We start from the raw sequence: 20,206 nt of genomic DNA, 5'->3' as shown, positions 1-20,206 counted from the left end.
GAACCTCTTGTGCGAACCGTGAGGGGCAGAGGAGAAAGGAAAAAATGAAGATAGGGTTTCTGGAGAGGGTGTTTCTTGAAAAAACGGGAATGAGCTGTTTAGAAAAAAGAATTTAACAATTGATACCATATTACAAAAACAGAGGCCCAAAATAATGGAAAAAACAACCTGCCTTACAAAACAATATTGGACAGTATATATAGGCCCAAATAGTTACAAAGTTAACAAACCCAATAACAGAAAAATAGCCAACTCGGTTACACAACTATATAACTCCTAATATGGGAATATAAAATCCCTTCTCTTGTCTCACACATACCACATACCTATATCAGTTTGCCTCAACTAGCTTGGTCACTATTGAACATATTGCATAATGAACAAATTATTACTTATTACCAGGTGGGGCACGTGAAAAATTTATGCTTTTTTTAATTAAAATCTAAAATTTAATTTTAATTAATGAAATTAATTAAAATATCATTTAATTGTAGTAAATAAGAGTTACATTTTTTTCATACATATAAAATTGAAGAAAACTTAAATATAAGTAAAAAAAAATCATATATAATATGGTTGAGAAAACCATTAAATTAAATAAATATCTATCAATATTAAAAGTAAAATTACAACTTTTTGAAAATATTTATAATTTAGAATTGGAATACAAAATATTAAATTAGGTGTAAAAATTACATTTTAGCACAATAAAATGTTAAAGGAAAAAGGAAAAAAATACATAAAATTGATTAAAACCAAATCATCCTTATCAATTCTACTAAAAAGTTTTAACTTTTCAATTTGAAACTTTGAACAAAATAAAGAAAAATATCCAATGCACTTTTAAAAATAAAAAACTATAAATCTCTTTAAATAAATACAAAAAGTATAGAGAAATAAAAAAGTGAGAATTGATACCTAGAGATAAAGTATGAATGATAGAGTATATAGTAATAATTAATCAATTTTTTTTATCAAGTGTAATGAATAATATTAAAAAAAATAAATGAGACATATTACTAAAATATATTCTCTATTATAGAATAATATAATTTAATCACATTTACTAAACTAACTCACCATTTAAATTTATTAAAAAAAATTACCATCTAAATCTTAGCAAAAAAAAAAAAAACTCTAAAATATATTCTCACTCCTACATAATACAATTTGATCAAATTTATTAAACTAACTCAATTTTAAATTTATTTTTAAAAAAACTCAATTTTTAAATCTTAACCAAAATAAAAAGAAACACACTATTTTTTAAATAGAACAAATAAATATATTTATGTGTACACTACAAGAAAATATAACTTAACCAAAATTTCTTAAATCTATTCTCTTTTATAATAGTTATAGATAGTAATAATTGATTGAATAATTAATTAATTTTTTATCAAGTATAATTAATACTATTAAAAAAAAAGATGTATAACTAAAACATATTCTCCACTATAGTATAATATAATTTGATCAATTTTACTAAAATAACTTACAATTTAAATTTATTTAAAAAACCACTATTTAAATCTTAGCAAAAAAAGAAAACTAAAAATATTCTCACTACAACATAATTGTTGACGTCATTTTTTGTCAACTTAGATAAGAAGAGCACTAAACATTGACTTAAGAAAACTAATAAAAAATACACAAGATTTTATGTGGTTCAGCAGTTAAAATCTGTTGAGTCCACAAGTCCATATTATTGAGTGGTGGAACTCTTTCAAATATTTTTTTAAAGCAATTCTACGGAGTATTCTCAGTACCAAATCGTTCATCTCTTCAAATAAAATTCTCTAGTCTATTTATAGCATGATTTACAAAATATCTTCCCTTTTATTTAGGGAAGTTACAATTTAAATCTGAAATAAATACAAATAGATGCATTAATCACAAAAAATTCCCTAATAATCGGGATTAATTATCATATTACAACAAATCCCTAAGTAATAGGGATTTTCAAACAGCAGCCACGTTCAAACTAGATTACCGACCTTGAACATACAACTTACACACTTTCACGATCGACCCACATCAGGAGATCGTCATTCTAATTAACCTCATCCTTAGCCAGTGACTTTACCGAGATCAATCATCGGACATCAACCTCCTCGAGCTTGCAATGAAGGTTCGAATTGCACTCAGACTTCAGAGAAGATTCATCCTTTTGAGCTTGATGCCTAAGCTTGAGCCTTCTTAACTGGTGCTCAATAGGCAATAAGAACAAATCAAGAAATTTATAGAAGTGTTGAACCCTTGCAGTTGATCAGTTGTGGCTTCGAGCTTGACTTGTAACCTCGAAACACCTTCGAGACTGCTTCTAGCTTCGAGCTCACCAATTCCATCGTCATCATCTTGATACCAAGCAAAACTGTAAATTCAGTTCGCTCATATGCTGATGATGTGGCGTACTAGCTTATTTCAAGATCACATTTTACGAGCCTACATTTCGAGGCCATAATTTCAATTCTCGAAATTTGGGTGTAACATTTTGTCCCCTCAAAAGTGTTGGTTCGAATCCTATGTGAAAGAAACTTTTGAACTTCTCCTTTCAAAAAAATGTGACACCTACCACACTCAAGTATAGACATGCGTCACTCAAGGATTGCACACCCAAAGTACTCAAGTACTCCCTATCTCTGCCCATGTCCCTTCATATATCTCTTTTTTGCGGCCAATGTTATAATTAAACCCCATCCATCAGATCAAGCTCCAATCTGAACCAAAGGTCCAGATTTATCCGACCTTTGATATCCCTCTAGGTCATATATATACACGCCTTCTCTTCTTCTTCCACACTTTCATTTTATTATTCAAAGAAAAGGAAAAAAAATGAACCAGAGCCACATTTCTCCCTTTGCATGTTCTCTAAGCCAACCAAGCAAAGTAACTTTGGTATATTCAACTCCATGAAAGTTTTTCTTAAACCACTCTTCCAGTCAACAATTTCCTCATTCCCACAATCAACTATGTGTAAGTTCATGTTCTTGATTCCTTTCCTTTGGCATATTTATTTATATATATATATTTATGTTTCCTCTATATTGTGAGAGTATCTTTACTGGTTCTTACCAATTTTATAAGGCTTTTATGTCAATATTAGGCAAGCTTTTAATCCGAGTTGTTTTGATGTAGTCAGAATCACGGTTTTAGACCAAAGATTTATAGCATAAACATGTAAAAATGGGGTTTTTTCTGGCAATAGAGGGTTTCGTGTAGCTTAAGAAATAAGGGTTTTTGGTGTAGGGTTTTAAACACACAAATCCCAAAAATATCTCCTTTTTGGGTTTCCGCTAGCTTTTTTCCTGAAAATCCAGGGTTATTTTAAACTGGTATTAACCTCCCCACTCTCGCGTGAGTGCTCCCTCGATGCACAAACTTTACAATAGTTTGGGGATGACATCCGAGTTAATATCTCCCTTTCGATGCTTCAGTCTTGATTGAGGCAATCTCATTACCTCGAGCTTTCGAGCTCAAGTTATCAAAATTATAATTTCCTTATGATTATTAGTATGCCGGACCCTCACATTTTTCTTCCTTGTTAGATGTCCTAATACTCTGAGAATCGGTGGGGGCCCGAGTTCGATATCCCTTACCACCCATCAACACCCAGTCCTGGGTCACCTTTTACCGAAACCAGCGACTGATCCGCAAACATAAAGAAAGGTGTGAGGAAGAGGATATACGAGACCGCTCTTGACGTCAGATAGACAAGGTCGAAGAGAAACGAGGAAAAGACTCCGAGTGGTGGCTTATCCTGATCCAGACCCCGAGATCAGGCCTATTCCGCTAGATCCCAAACTCAAAGTCACCATCGCCTTCGCACCTGGTGTACTTTCATACTCCCCAATGGAGGACTCTTCAACATGTCCTTCCACCTCCGAGGCTCTCTCAATCCCCACCTTGAAGGAAGATTTTTTCGAGGATGAGCACTACTAGAGCTCGGTTACGTCCACTAGCCAAATATCCTAGTAGTTGGCTTATCATGGCCTTAAGCTCTCTAGTACCTTGATGTGCCGACCAACGACCTTAAACAAGAGATGCTGCTACGCCTTGGGGGATGGCAATCCCGATAGAAAAATCAAGCTTGCCGCATGGAGTCGCGAGCACATGAGGGTAGAGGCTCTGCTATCACTAAAGACATACTTCAAGAATTTTTTGGACTTTGTCGGGCTGGCCCCCTTCTAGCTCCAGACCAACTCTTTTAGGGTCTTGTCAGTCCTCAGGTCATTGTATCACGAGATAAAGTGAGAAGGGCCTTTAGCACAAGATATATTATGTCTCTTCTGTCTTAAGAGAAACCCTTCTCGAGCTCGTGGAGGAGACGACTTCTATTATTTATCTAGCTATCCGAAGGAAAAATGGCTCTTCGAAGATATGCCAAATCATCATCCAAACTTCAAGCTCACCTTCTTCTGGATGGATGGTCTCGCTCCTTCTAGATTTTACTCTTTCCAACGCATCCGTAAGTATTTCAACATACTTATCACCCTTTTCATTAAACAGCCGGGCTCAAAATATTTACACTTGTTTGTTCCTGTAGCAAACTACCATCTCCCCACTCCATTAGAAAGGACGATGGAACATAAGGTCACCATCCTTCGACTTTATGGTCGAAGGTCCCTGTCCTACCTCCTTCACGAAGACAAGCTCTGAGCTTGCGGCCTTTTAGGCGAAGGCGAGTCCACTGATGATTCAGGTTATTGCAAATACCTGAGGGGGGAGCATGTGCCACTCCCCACTGCTAGACTTCCCCCTAGGAGGAAACCTTCAGGCTCGTGATTCCATGTCATTGTATCTCATCTACATGAGCGACCAGGCTCGGGCAATGAAGCCCATGACGAGGCCTCAATGAACTCAGCTGATGGAGGTAAAGTTGTATTATACCACTCCATGTGGTCTTCGTCAATGCTTAAACACAAGCATGACGTGATAGTCATATGTGAAGATCCTAGAAATAACTTATTAGCATTGTCAAGGGTGAACCTTAGAGTCTGTAGGTTCGACAGCTGGTTAAGGCAGTACCAGACCATGTATACTTTAAATGAAGTCTGGGATGGGATAGTTGTTCAATACAGGACCAATGATTATAGAAACCTTTCGATGCTATCTCCCACTTATAGAGATGGGACTCTCCCAATGTCATCAAAAGATAGGGGAATTTCCTGGTCCCCGAACTCAAGCTCGGTTGAGAGTACAAGTTTGGTTTATATTATCCTTGAGTCTTATTTCTTTTAATAACCCTTGCTCGATTACTAAAGTATGATCTTTATGTTTTTCATGTGAAATGGACTCAGACTTAGATAATGCGCTCAACTTGACTATGGTTGCGAAGGCAAGTAAGCTCCAACGAGCCTCGCAAAAAGGAGGTCGCCCCTCCAAGATGCCCAAAAAGACAGAGGTGGTCCCTCCAGTCTTGGTTCCCCAAAATTTAAGTCAGGCTAGCGATCTTACTCCCGAGGTTAGTACGAGTACTATTATCGAGCCAGCGATGCCTGCCACAACTCTGCCTCCTCCTGCGGTCCAATCAATTCAAAGAACCCCTACATTCTTAGCTCGAAAATGCCTAGCTCCTGTGCAGGAGCACTTCCTGTCGATCTCGACTCATGTTCCTGAGTTCGTGGTTGATAGTGCAGCGGGATCTCACAGAGTCAATCTAGGCTCTGATGCCTTGACTCGCGTGGGTCACAGTTTTAGCCACCTCGAGGCCTCTCAATCAGATTTTCTGACCTCTTGTCGAGATGCCAACACTATCTTTGAGAAGGGTGGCGAACTTCTCTCCTTGGTTAGTTACTTTTTCTGTGACCTTCTTGTTCTGTATTAATTTGGGCTACACTTTGCTAAATTTCGTTTATTTTTGTGTGTAGGCACTCGTATCCTTCATTCAGCACAACTTTATGCTGGATAACGAAGTGATTGCGAGCAGGGCTCTTGAACAAGAAGCTAGAGATGCCCAATTGAGGCTCAAGGACGAGCTGAAAGCAGCGAAGCTGGAGGTGGTAGCAAGGGATTCAGCCATTTAGATGGTTTCTGAGCTCGAGTCAAAGATGGATGTTGCTTTGAAAGAGGTCCAGAAGGTCCCCGACCTCGAATCGACGCTGCCGGTGACCTTGAAGGAGGTAGAGGCCAAGAATTCCGAGATTAAGGAGAAGGATTTTGAGATCAAGGAAATTTGAGAACTCAATGCCAAACTGGAAGAGGAAAATAAGATGACCTTCGAAGTTATTGATGGTGAAAAGGCTCGTCTTCTGGAGGAGTTCAAAACCAAAAAGGATTGCGCCGTAGACATGGTGATGTATCATATTTGGGTGAACAATCCCGACCTCAACACCAGTTTCCTAGACAACCTAGAGGCCAATTTTGTAGCCAAATGGCAAGCTTGGCTTGAAGAGGAGGAGGCCATACTCGAGGCTAAGGAAGCAGCAGAGGCTCTAGGGGTTGCGGCTAGAGAAACATCTAATTCTTGAAGCCAAGATTATGGGCTGCGACCCATTGTAATAATATTTGTAATTACTTTTATGATTGTTGTGCCCTCGGGGTAAAGACAATTTATGGCTCGATTTTGAGCTACCTTAATTATCAATCTATAACAACAACAATTTTCTAGCTCGAAAATCTTTATGCACTCGATTTTTCTTTTAGCTTTTTGCCTCAATATTATGTTTTACATTTCTAGATCGAAATATTTCGAACCTACCACTATTAAGGACTTGTTGTTATACTTGTTTATTCGTACAAATATATCTATTGGATTTAAGTTCGAATTTTAATGCATTCATGCACAGTTTATTCAAAATATCCATGTTCGACTTCGTTATTGTCAAGGTCGAATCTTACTTTTACCATGTACTTGAAAGTACTTTAATTAGCATGTAATCTTAGTAGTCTAGTTATATTTTGCTTTTCCAGCCACTTTTCCTCATCTCGAGTATTTCCTCGAGGTTGCGAGGTCAAAACTTATTTGCAAAATTTTCCTGCCTTAGAGTCGACTTGGTTTACAGTTGGTTTATCTAGAATTCCAACTTTTTACCATCGGTTAGGTTTTGCTGGTTTGTTCCAGACTTGTTTAGCTCGCGTGTTTGGTTTATAATCTATACATTTATTCATTATTTTTTAATGTCGGGTTAATTATCTAGACATTTTGAGTTCGCGTATTTGGTTAATGATCCATACACTTATAAATAATTTTTTCATGTTGGGTTAATTATCCAGACATTACTTTTATTTTATTTATGTTATATTTTTTCCAAACCTATGGTATGATTGTATACCACTTATTCCCCCTTAATATCCTATGATTGTGATCTTAGGTTATTGAAATTCGAGGGTTTGCAAAAAAATTATAGTAATAAAAAATACAATTTTTTAACGAAATTCAAAATTTTATTGACAAAAAGTAAAAAATAAAGCACATGCTTGGTTGTAATGAAAACATCATTCCTACATTACTAATAATAAAGTCGTAGATGTTCACCATTCTAAGATTGTGGAACCAAATCTCCATTTAGCCCAGCCAGCTTATACACTCTAAGTCAAATAATGGACTCGATCTGGTAAGGTTCTTCCCAATTAGGTCAAAGTACCTCAGAAGACGGGTCTCGTGTAGCTAAGAATACATGCCTTAGCATCAGGTCTCACAATCTGAATTTTCTTTCTCGAACCCTCTTGTTGAAATACCTAGTAGCTCGTTGCTGGTATGCAACATTTTTTAATTGGACTTCATGTCGTTTTTCTTCCATGAGGTCCAGATTTTCTTTGAGCTAGGACATGTTCTAGGCATGATTGTATGCATCGTGCCTTATGGTTGGGATTTCAATTTCAATAGGCAACATGGCCTCGCATCCATAAGCTAGGGAGAAGGGAGTAGGCCCCGTTGAAGTCTGTGTTTTGGTTCTATAAGCCCAAAACACTTGAGGCAACTCCTCTGGCCATTTCCCCTTTGCCTCTTCTATAGGTTGGGATTTCAATTTCAATAGGCAACATGTTTAAGGTTTTATTGACTGCTTTGACCTGGGCGTTTGACTGGGGATGGGCCACAGAGGAGAAATTTTTATTATCCCATTTTTCTCGCAGAAATGTGTAAATAAATCATTGTCAAACTGGGTCCCATTATCTTATACTATCTTACTAGGCATCCCATATGTGCAGATGATATTCTTTACTACGAAATATAGGAATTTCTTCGAGGTAATAGTGGCCAAGGGGTTAGCTTCGGTCCATTTTGTAAAATAATCTACTGCGACCACAACATACCTTGCTCCACCTTTTCCAGTTGGAAAGGAGCCTATGAGGTCAATACCCCATATTGTGAATGGCCATGGGGAGCTCATCATGGTGAGCTCGATGGGTGGAGCTCGTAGAATTGAGGCAAACCGTTGACATTTATCACATCTTTTTACATACTCGAACGAGTCTGCCTTGATTGTGGGCCAGAAGTACCCCTGCCTAATCACCTTTTTTGACAAACTATGCCCCCTGTGTGATCTCCACAAAATCCTTCATGGATTTCTTCCAAAATATTCTTTGCCTCGGGAGGAATTACACACTAAAGTAATGGAATAGAGTACCCCCTTCTATACAACTTCCCTTCCACAATAGTGTACCTTGGAATTTGGTACATCAACTTTCTAGCCTCGTTCCAGTCTGTTGGGAGACTTCCAGTGTAATGCCCCGAATTTCCTAATAAGGGTTAGGACCTTGGTTAGGAGGCTGGGAGGGCCATAATTGAATTATGATGCTATTTAATGATCATATGCATGTTCATGTGAATTATATTATTATATGATGGTAAATGCATGCATATGGGTGTATTTATAATTATAAGGGTAATTTGGTAATTTGGCCACTGTGGGCGTAATTGTGTATTTTGGGTGCATGATTGTGATTAATTAATATAGCCACATTATAAGGTGGATTGGTTCGAGCTATTCGGCATGAAACGATCATGAGATGTAAGTGTTCGGTCTAGTCATAACGGGCTTAAGTTCGAGGCTCGGGGTGAGTCTCGGGGTCATTTTGATGATTAGAGAATTACCGGGAATAAAAGGGTAATGGGATATGATTTATTGGTGTTTGATAATTTTGGGATTAGCGGGAATTGGAGAGCGTTAATTATAATTAACGGTATAGGTTGAAAAGGACAATTTTGCCCTTGGGGTGGCTTTAGGAACCTTAAGTGACCTTAGGGCATTTAGGCCATTTGGTTGGATGTATATGACCTTTAGATGGTTGTAGAAAAATAGAACAAAAACATAGTTTTACTTTTCCTTCCCGTACATCATTCTCTTCCATGTCCTCTTTGAAGTTTTTGAGCTTGAATTGGGGAATTAAGCTAGGAAATCAAGGAGCTGGGTTTGTAGACTTGGTTCAACCATTGAAAGAGGTTTAATCTCAGATTGAGGTGAGTTTTAGCCATTGGTTTCTGGTTTTACTCTGTTTTGGATTTAAACTTTTAGCTTGTGATTTCTTGGTAAATAGTTGGAATTAATGGAAGTTTGGTTGATGTTTAACTTGGGTTTTGATGTGGGTGAGTTGTAGATGATGTTTAGTGGTTGAATTGGGTGTTAGGTTGAGGTTTGGGACTGGTTTGAGGATTTGATTTCGAGGAAAAATGCAGGGGAAGCAAGCTGGTGGCTTGCTGGTGCGCGTAAAGGGCCGCAGCCTGGCTATGGTGTGCCGCGGCCTGTGTGTGTTTCTGGGGAGGATTTAGCCTCTGTCTGAAGGTGAGCCGTGGCCCATGGAGGCAGTTTTGGCCAGAAATAGGTTTTTGGCTTGGGGAATGCTACCCATAGGCCTCGAGGTAAATCCTACTACCTGGTTAAGTGTGGATTGATGTCTCGGAGGCTAGATATTGGTTTGGGAACCTATGTTGATCATTTTTATTGATGATATCCTATATTTGGTTATGACTAGGTGACTGCTAAAGGACTAAAAGTTGATTGTTCTCAAGGGTCGTTCTTTAAATTATTCTAGCTCAAATCTGAGGTAAGAAAACTGCACCCTGTGGATATGTGACATGCATGGCTATTATTGATGCATGTTGGTTAATTATTAAATGTGACATGCATGGCTATTATTGATGCATGTTGGTTGATTATTAAACGTGACATGCATGGCTATTATTGGTGCATGTTGGATTGTTAAGTATAATGCATGTGATGCATGAGAAACATGTGATTAAGACATGCTTTGAGTACTGAGTATGATATTGTTCAGAGCTTGTGCCTCTGGGTTTGTGCATGGTCCTAATTGTATTAATACTTGTTAAGTAAGCATGCTGAATAACTTGTTTATGGATATTGGACATGTGATATATGTTTGGTGGCATGGCTTACTTATGTATGGCACTGACTTATTAGTCAGAATCGGCAATGGTGTTAGATCCATCTGTGAGGCTATGACTTATTAGTTAAGCTCACAACGGGTTGAGCACTTGTCGTGTTTCACTGGCCTGAGGGTCAGAAACGGCATAAGCGTCGAGGACGCAGGGCCGAATGAAGATTAGATCTAATCGATATCAGCATTGAATGGCTCTATGGCATTAATGCTAGAACGACCCTAAGGTCGATGAACTTATAAGCGCTTGACTAGTCTAAGACTAGCACTCAGAGCCAGGGCATAGGGCCCCGGTGACTGTCTGTCACATGACTAGGGAACGTTGTTCCATAGTTACGACTCTAGAGTCGGGAGGAAGGTTATGTTGGTGACCAATCACCATGCACCTATCCTGTTGAAGCTAATGAGATGCTAGAGGGTGATGTTCCCATATTAATGACTTTTGATCTCAGTTAAGCCCTGGTGATCCTATCATCACATGGCTAAAGGGTGCTGACCCCACATTTGTGACTTTTGTGATAGTCACCTATTTTCTTGGACTGTTGGTCCTGAAAAATTAATACAATTACTGTTGATATTATATCATGTTGTATTGTGTTTTCTTGCTGGGCTTCGGCTCACGGGTGCCTTGTGGTGCAGGTAAAGGCAAAAGAAAGCTGGACCATCCTTGAGTTGGAGAGCTTGGTGATGACGTGTACATATGCAGCTGCTCATCCGCCACGACCGAGGTTTAAAGTGGAACTAGGGTTAAACCCTGTTTTGGCACATAGAACGGCCTGTTGTAAATATTTTCTTGTAGAAGACTCTAAAATTATACTTTTGGGATCCCAGTATATATGTTAAACATTTTAATGAAACGTTACATCTTATCCAAAGATTTTAATCCCTAAACCGCTAATCATACTTAGTTACACGATTTTGGCCAAATGACCTGATTAGCGAGTTTAGCACTGTTTACAAGGCACATCGTAACGGTCCCTGGAGTTGGGGCGTTACATCCAGTTTCGAGGAAGTCAACTATTGGGGTCATCTAGGTTGGTTGTGAGTCAATAATACATACATCTTCTTTGTCAGGCTCGTTAATGCTCGGGGTTGAGGTCTGTAGAAATTCTATTGGGACAACGTTCAGCGTGTCAGCCTCATTAGTTGTGGCGAGCCTGGCTAACACGTCTGCATTTGAAATTTTCTCTCGAAGGACTTGTTCTATAGTGTAGAACTCAAACCCTCTGAGTGCTGCCCTTACCTTCTCTAGGTACGCAGCCATTTTTATACCATGAGCCTGATATTCCCCCAGGACATGGTTAACAACAAACTCTGAATCACTATAACAATGTATGGCCTTTGATTTAAGATCAGTGGCTATGCAAAGTCCTACTAATAAAGCCTCGTATTCAACATTGTTGTTTAATGCCCTGAAGCCAAACCTTAGTGCCAAGTGGAAGCGATTTCCTGTTGGGGTAACTAGAACAATGCCTGCCCTTGACCCATTTTCATTAGAGGATCCATCAACATAAAGTTTCCATAGCTCATGGGCTGGGGTTACAACTTCATCGTCGGAGATCCCAGTACATTCGACAATAAAATCTGCTAGAGCCTGTCCTTTGATTGTTGTTCTCGGGTGATAAGTGATCTCAAACTGTCCGAGCTCAACAACCCACTTCAACAATCTTCTGGATGCTTCAGGCTTGGATAAAACCTGCCTCAGTGGCTGGTCAATCAACACATGGATAGGGTGTGCCTGGAAGTAAGGTCGAAGCTTTTGAGATGCGTACATTAGGCACAGGGTCAGTTTCTCCATTAATGGATATCTTGATTCTCCCCCCAGTAATCTCTTGCTGACATAGTATACAGGTTTTTGTATTTTCTTATCCTCTCATACCAGTATTGCACTAATGGCGTGCTTGGTTGTGGTGAGGTATAAGTACAAAATTTCTCCTATATAGGGTTTAGACAATATTGGTGGTTCGACGAGATGTTTCTTAAGATTTTGAAACTTGAGTTCACACTCATCCGACCACTCGAACTTTTTGCCCCCTCATAAAAGATTAAAAAATGGGAGGCAACGGTCAGTAGATTTCGAGATAAACCTACTAAAGGCCGCCATTCGTCCAGTTAGGCTCTGGAAATCTTTATGTTTTCGAGGTGAAGGCATGTCTATTAACGCCTTGATCTTGTTTGGATTACCTCTATTCCATGAGCATTTACGATAAATCTAAGGAACTTACCTGAAGATACTCTCAATAAGCATTTTTGTAGGTTAAGTTTCATGTTGTATTTTCGAAGTACAGCAAAACACTCAGTAAGATCGTCTGTAACGCCCTGGGTAGCCAAGACCGTTACACTGTGTGTTTATAAAGATGAAAGACTTGCTAATCAAGTCATTTAATTAGAAATGTGTTACTGAAACTATAATTGAACTAGGGTTAAAAGAGTTTGGTCATAAAAGACACATTTCATTTAAATAAACATTTTGTACATGGAATCCCAAAAGAAACAGAGTTTAAAAGACAGTTTACAAAAATTTTAGGTTATAAACATGTACTGGCCACTCTAAAGGCAAACACAGACATTTAGGCTTCTCCCGTCCTGTACCACTCCTCGGTCATGGTGGCTGATTAGCTGACTATGCACATTCAGCCTCAAAGCTCTCCAACTCAGGACTAATCCACCTTGCCCTTGCCTTTACCTGCACCACGTAGCACCCGTGAGCCAAGGCCCAGCAAACTATGATACATGGCATAAACAATTTACGAATCATCAATCAGATATACAACAAGTCATACATCTCACATAAACAGTGATCTCAATCTACAAGCCAACAATTAGTTATTCAGATAACAAACTCGTCACACTCAACAGTTTAGACAACATTAAACATATCACACCAAAGTCCAGGGTCGACGCTCTTAGGCCGCACCCTCGGATTATTCCACTGAATGGCTCGCTTAGGACGAGCTCAGTGATTATATATTTAACCTCAGCTACTAGTGGCCAAGCCGCGCCCTGTGCACAAATATTGATTGTGGCACACTTAGGCCATTTATCACATGTCCCCATGGCATAATACCATCTCATGACATTACATACAAATATAGGGAGCTCTTAGTCAACATATTCATATAACCGGGTGCAGTTTCTTACCTTTGATTCCGATAGCTTTGATTAGTGAAATCGACCTTCAAGCACGATCCCGTCTGAGCCCTAGTGTACACCTAGTCACATCCACAAATTAGAACCGTCACTAAACTTCAAGTCCGTAATCTAACCTCGGAATCAATCCTGAGCCCTCGGCAAGCCCTAATTCCACCAAACGGGGTGGCAGAATCAAACCCCGAGCCCCCAGGCAAAAAGCCTAAGAAAAACCCAAAAATCCATTTCTGGAGGCAGGGTAGCGCTACAGCACCACATGGTGGGAGCTACAGTGCTACAAAAAGAAGCAAAATCCCCCAGAAAACCCAAGCCAAGCGCTATAGCGCCCTAAAGCTAGCGCTACTTACAGCTCCTTCAACACTATGAGTTTCTCCTTCAAATTTCCTATTGCCAAAACTCCCTAAAACCCCTCCAAACCTCAACCAGATAACAAATTGAGCCTACCATCCTCTACATCTCATCCCACATAGCCCAACAACCTAAAAATTAGCCACATGCACCATCAAACAAAGAAAACAAGACTTGACCTCAAAATTAAGGAACTCATCAGGAAAATCCATAAATAACCCAGTAAGTCAGACGATCAAGCTCAGAATTCCTTACCTTTAGTGGAGAGTCCAATCCTAGGTTGCCCTTAGTATCCTTCTAGCCTTAAGCTCCTCAATTCTTCAAGCTTAATTCCCTTAACTTCCATCCAAAGATCAAGTTTAGAAATTCATTCCAACAAAACTTAGAAACTCAAGAACAACCTTTAAACTTTACCTTAATTGGGTGACTAACTCTTACTAAATCCTCTAGCTTTATCAGGGACCCTAGCCCCAAGCTCTAGCCCAAGCTTTCCCTGAGTTAAAGCTTCAAAAGTCCTTAAGAGATGGTGAAGAAAGAAGGAACTGAGTGAGAGAGAAAGGGGTTAGCTATATGTTCTGTTTTTTTTCTCCTTTCTTCCTTCTTTTCTTTTCTTTCAGCTTTTACAACTCTCTAAAAATTCTTAAGTGTATAAAGTAAGAATATCACTTATCCCTTTTAAAATCAAATGACCATTTTGCCCTCCCATTAAAACCTAAGCCTTTAAACATACCAAGGGCATTTTGGTCATTTGCTCCCAATTCCCGCTAATTCCTCGAGTGTCCCTAATAATTACTGCTTACATCCCGACACCAAACTAATCACCAATTATTTTCTTCAATATCAAATAGCCTCCAATATATTTCCCAAATTCCCAGAAATACCACAGGCTCCCCCGAGCCGGGTATGAATCCCTACCGTGACTTTTTCGCTAAACTGCTCACTAGGATCACCTCGAGTCACAGGCTGCAAATATATCCACAAAATAATGTGGTCTCGACAATTTATCACAAATAATTACATTTATGCCCTCAACGGGCCAAAATTACGAATATGCCCTTATTCTCTAATCAGGGCCTACATGCATACTAATACACATAATCATGCAACTCATATATCCAAATAATCATATAAGCATGCTTATCATATAATCATGCATTTAATCATTTAAATTACACATAATCTAGTTATACCCTCCCGGCACACTAATTAAGGCCCTTAAGCCCTATTAGTGATTTTGGGTCGTTACAGCTATCCCCTCCTAATGAGAATTTTGTCCTCAAAATTTACCTGAATAGCTCGGGATACTGATCCCGCATTGCTGATTCAAGCTCCCAGGTTGCCTCCTCGAACCTGCTACTCCTCCATAACACTTTAACCAGAGGAATCGTCTTATTCCGTAGGACTACATCCTTCTGATCTAGAATCTTAACTGGTCGTTCCTCATAAGGAAAATCTGTCAGCAATTCCAAGTCTTCATACTTCAGTACATGTGTCATATCTGAGACGTACTTCCAGAGCACAGAAATGTGGAATACGTCATGAACTCCAAACAACGGTGGTGGCAAAGCTAACCTGTAAGCCACCTGTCTGATCCTCTCTAGGATCTCAAAAGGTTCGATGAATCTAGGGCTCAGCTTGCAGTGGTGAAACTCGAAGAAACACGTGGTCCCCAACCTTGAACTCCACGTCCCTACGCTTGGGATTAGTGTTGCTTTTCTGTCTACTCTGTGAGGCGAGCATTCTAGTTTGGATCTTCTCAATAGCCTCATTTGTCTTCTGAATCATGTCCGACCCCAAATACTTTCTCTCACCCATCTCACCCAATGAATGGGTGATCTACATCTCCTCCCATATAACATCTCATAGGGAGCCACTCCAATCGTTGATTGGTAACTATTGTTGTATGAAAACTCAATCAACGGGAGATACTTACTCCACGATTCCTCAAAATCGATCACACACACTTGAAACATATCCTCCAACACCTAAATCGTCATCTCAGACTGTCCATCAGTCTGAGGATGAAAGATCGTGCTGAACTTCAACTAAGTCCCCATAGCCTTCTGCAAACTACCCCAAAACTTGGAGGTAAAGATAGGCTCCCGGTCTGACACTATAGACTTAGGAACCCCATGGAGATGTACGCTCTCCCTCAAATATAACTCTGCATACGGATTCACTATATACGTCGTCTTCATTGGAATAAAATGAGCTGACTTGGTGTATCTATCCACTATCACCCACGCCGAGTCATGAAGCCCTACAGGACTGAGTAAACCTCCCACAAAGTCCATAGTAATATCCTCCCATTTCCACTCGGGAATACCCAAAGGCTGAAGCAACCCTGCTGGTCGTTGATGCTCAGCCTTCACCTGCTGACAGGTTAAACATCTGGCCACGTACTCCACCACATCCTTCTTCATCCTGGGCCACCAATATAACGACCGTAGATCTTGATACATCTTCGTGGTACCCAGATGAAGTGATTACGACATAGTATGCGACTCATCCAATATCTCTCATTTGATCCCGACATCAGCTGGGACACAAATCCACCCCTGATACCATAACAAACCAATCTCAGAGATAGAATAATCCTTAGCTACTCCCACTAAGACATTCTCTCTAACCTCCTGTAATTGAGCATCTACCAATTGACCTTCCTTAATCCGCTCTAGCAGAGTTGACTATAGGGTAATGTTGGCCAACCGGCCCATCACCAATTCTAGTCCTGCTCTGGCCATCTCATCAGCTAACTCTCTCAAAATCAGGGTAGAACTATATAACTGACCCGGGCCCCTTCGGCTCAATGCATCTGCCACAATGTTGGCTTTCCCTGGGTGATAAAGAATATTATAGTCATAGTCTTTTACCAACTCCAGCCAATGTCTCTGCCTCATGTTCATGTCTTTCTATGTGAAGAAGTACTTAAAACTCATGTGATCAGTGTATATCTCGCACTTCTCCCCATACAAATAGTGCCGCCAAACCTTCAGTGTGAATACCACCGCTGTTAGCTCCAAATCATGGGTAGGATATTGCTGCTCATACTCCTTCATATGTCGTGATGCATAAGCTATAACCTTATCGTTCTGCATCAACACACAACCCAAACCCAACCTTGACGCATCGCAGTAAACCACAAACTTTCCTCCCTCCGAAGGAAGACTCAACAAAGGTGCAGTAATAAATCGCCGCTTCAATTCTTGGAAACTGTTCTCACACTTTTCTAGCCAGACGAACTTCAAACTGTTCCATGTCAATTCTGTCATCGGTGCTGCTATCTTTGAGAAGCCTTCCACAAACCATCTGTAGTAACCCGCTAAACCGAGAAAACTCCGAACCTCCAAGGTGTTCCTTGGCCTCGGCCAATCCCTAACTACCTCCACCTTAGATTGATCAACCTTCGTCCCACCTGCACCAACAATGTGTCCAAGGAATGTCACTTCTGGTAACCAAAACTCACACTTCTTAAACTTAGCGTACAATTGATGCACTCTCAACCTCTGCAGAACCTGTCAAAGATGAAACTCATGCTCTACCTCTGAACTAGCGTACACCAAAATGTCGTCGATGAAAACAATGACAAACTCATCCAAGAAGTCCTTGAACACCCTATTCATTAGGTCCATAGAGGTTGGTGGATCATTGGTCAAACCAAACGACATGACCAGAAACTCATAGTGTCCATACCTCGTTCGAAAGGTCGTCTTCGGTATGTCCTCATCCTTGATCCTCAGTTTGTGATAACCAGACTGAAGATCAATCTTTGAGAACACCGTCTTACCCTGCAGCTGATCGAACAAGTCGTCAATCCTTGGTAGAGGATACTTATTCTTGATAGTAAACTTGTTCAATTCCCTGTAGTCTATACACATTCTCAGAGTCCCGTCCTTCTTCTTCACAAACAAAACTGGAGCACTCCATGGTGAGTAGCTCGGCCTGATGAACCCCAAATCCAGAAGCTCCTGTAACTGTATCTTCAATTCCTTCAGTTTTGCTGGCGCCATTCTATATGGTGCCCTCGACACTGACTCTGTCCCTGGTGCCAACTCGATAACAAACTGAATCTCCCTGTGTGGCGACAGCCTTGGTAACTCCTCAGGGAATACATCCAAGAACTCACAAACCAGCCCAGTCTCCTCCGACCCTGCTAGCAACACCCTAGTGGTATCCACCGCACTAGCCAGAAAGCCCATACATCCTCCCTGTAATAAATCTTTGGCTCTCAGTGCTGATATCATGGGTACGCGGGGTCCATATACTGCTCCCACAAAGACAAAGGTGTAATGCCCCAAAATCCCTAATGCAGTTTAATGATTGGATTAATAGGCCGGGAGAGCCATAATTGATTTATTATGCCATTAAATGATTATATGCATGTTTATGTGAATTATATTATAATATGATGTTAAATGCATGCATGTGGGTCCACATTTCATTATAAGGGCATTTTGGTAATTTGGCCCGTTGAGGGCATACTAGTATATTTTGGTGCATGTTTGTGATTTATGGATGAGATCCCATTATTATGTGGATATATTCGAGTTATTCAGCATGAGACAATTTTAGGATGCAAGTTAGCGGTTTTGTCATAACAGGGTCAATTATTGGGATATTGGATAACGAGAATGATTATTTGATGATATATTAGGAGTTAGTGAGATCAGGAGGAAATTCTAGGAGTTTTGACTATTTTGCCCCCGGGAACGTTATTGGGACCCCGAGCATTAGGATTTATTTGAGGTTACTTAAGCTTGAAGTAACCTGCCAGAAAGAAAACTACGTTCAAACACTTTAACTCTCTCTCCCGTTGTTTCTTTTTACCGTTCGTTGCAATTTCGAAGGAAACTTGGGTTTTTGGAGTCGGAATCAAGCGAGGATCAAGGCATAGCAATCCTAGGAAAGATTAGAAGCTTCTTAACCAAAGGATTTAGCGAAAAACAACTTAAATAAAGGTAATCCAAGCTTTAAGTTTTGAGTTTTAGAGTTTTTAAGCTTTGATTTGGATTTTGTGTGTTGATGAATCTTTGATTTGTTTGAGCCTCGGGATTTGATGATTTTGGATCATTGTGATGTTTGAGAACTTTAATTTTTGGATTGGAGATGTTTAAGTAGGTTTTTGGAAAGATTGAAAGGTGGAAAATTGGGGTTATGGCTGATTTCTCAGGTGGGGTCGCGGCCCTGTTCTTGGGTGCCGCGGCCCGAGCTTGGGGCAGAGAGGCGGTGGAGTTGAGGGGCCTGGGGGCCGCGGCACTAGGGAAAGTGGGCCTCGGCGCTTGCTTCAGGTGCCCCTGTCTTGGCTAGGGGTTGTGGCTCACAGTGATGGGGGTCGCGGCGCTTGAGGGTTTTGAGGCCAAAATAGTGTTTTGATCATGGGAACTCAAAACATAGGCCTTGGGATCGTTCTTACTACCCGGTTTAGTAGGATTCGATGTCCTAGAGGCTAGGTCTTGGTTCGGGAACCTTTGTTATTCATTTTATTGATGGAATCTCGTAATTGGTTATGACTAGGTAATCGCTAAGGAACTAAAAGACAGATCGTTCTCAAGGGTCATTCTTTTACTAATTCTCTCTCAAACTAGAGGTAAGAAAACTGCACCCCACATGTGAAATGCATGGTTATTCTTGAGGCATGTTGAATGTTTAAATGTGTACGTTGATTGCATATCGAATGCTTAGCAAATCTTGCTCATTTGTGCTTTGCACTGACTGAATAGTCAGAATTGGCAATGGTGTTATTATTAACTGTGAAGTTGTGACTTATTAGTCTAGTTTGGCAGTAGTACTGAGCACTGGCAGCATGGTTTTGACTCATAAGTCAAGAACGGTCTTAGCGTGTTTAGCACAAGCCAATAAAGATTAGATCTAATCGACATCTGCATTGAATGGCTCAAATGAGCATTAATGCAGGAACGACCTCAAGTTCGATGAAAACGAAAAGCGCTTGTCTAGCTAAAGGCTGGTCATTTAGAGCCAGGGCTAGAGAGCCCCAGCGACTATTTAGTCACATGGCTATGGGTGCCGAGCCCTGTAGTGACTCACTCATCAGTCACTCATCTGTTTAAGCTAGTGACTTACTCATCAGTCACTCATTATGGTTTGCCAGAACCTCAAGTGTTAAATCACTCATTTGATTAGAGCTATAAGCTCCTTCATGGTTAACGTAACCACAAAGTGATATTCACTCATTTGTTTATAGCTATAAGCTCTGTATGACTATAATGATAATTATTTGATAATATTTACATGCAGTGTTGAGTTTTCTTGCTGGGCTTTGGCTCATGGGTGCTATGTGGTGCATGTAAAGGGTAAGAAAAGCTCACCCAACCTTGAGTGGATAGCTTAGGTGGTGATGTGTACATATGCA

This window comes from Humulus lupulus, chromosome 8 (genome assembly GCF_963169125.1).
Source record: "Humulus lupulus chromosome 8, drHumLupu1.1, whole genome shotgun sequence".
Lineage (NCBI taxonomy): Eukaryota > Viridiplantae > Streptophyta > Magnoliopsida > Rosales > Cannabaceae > Humulus > Humulus lupulus.
This window is presented reverse-complemented; position numbering follows the sequence as displayed.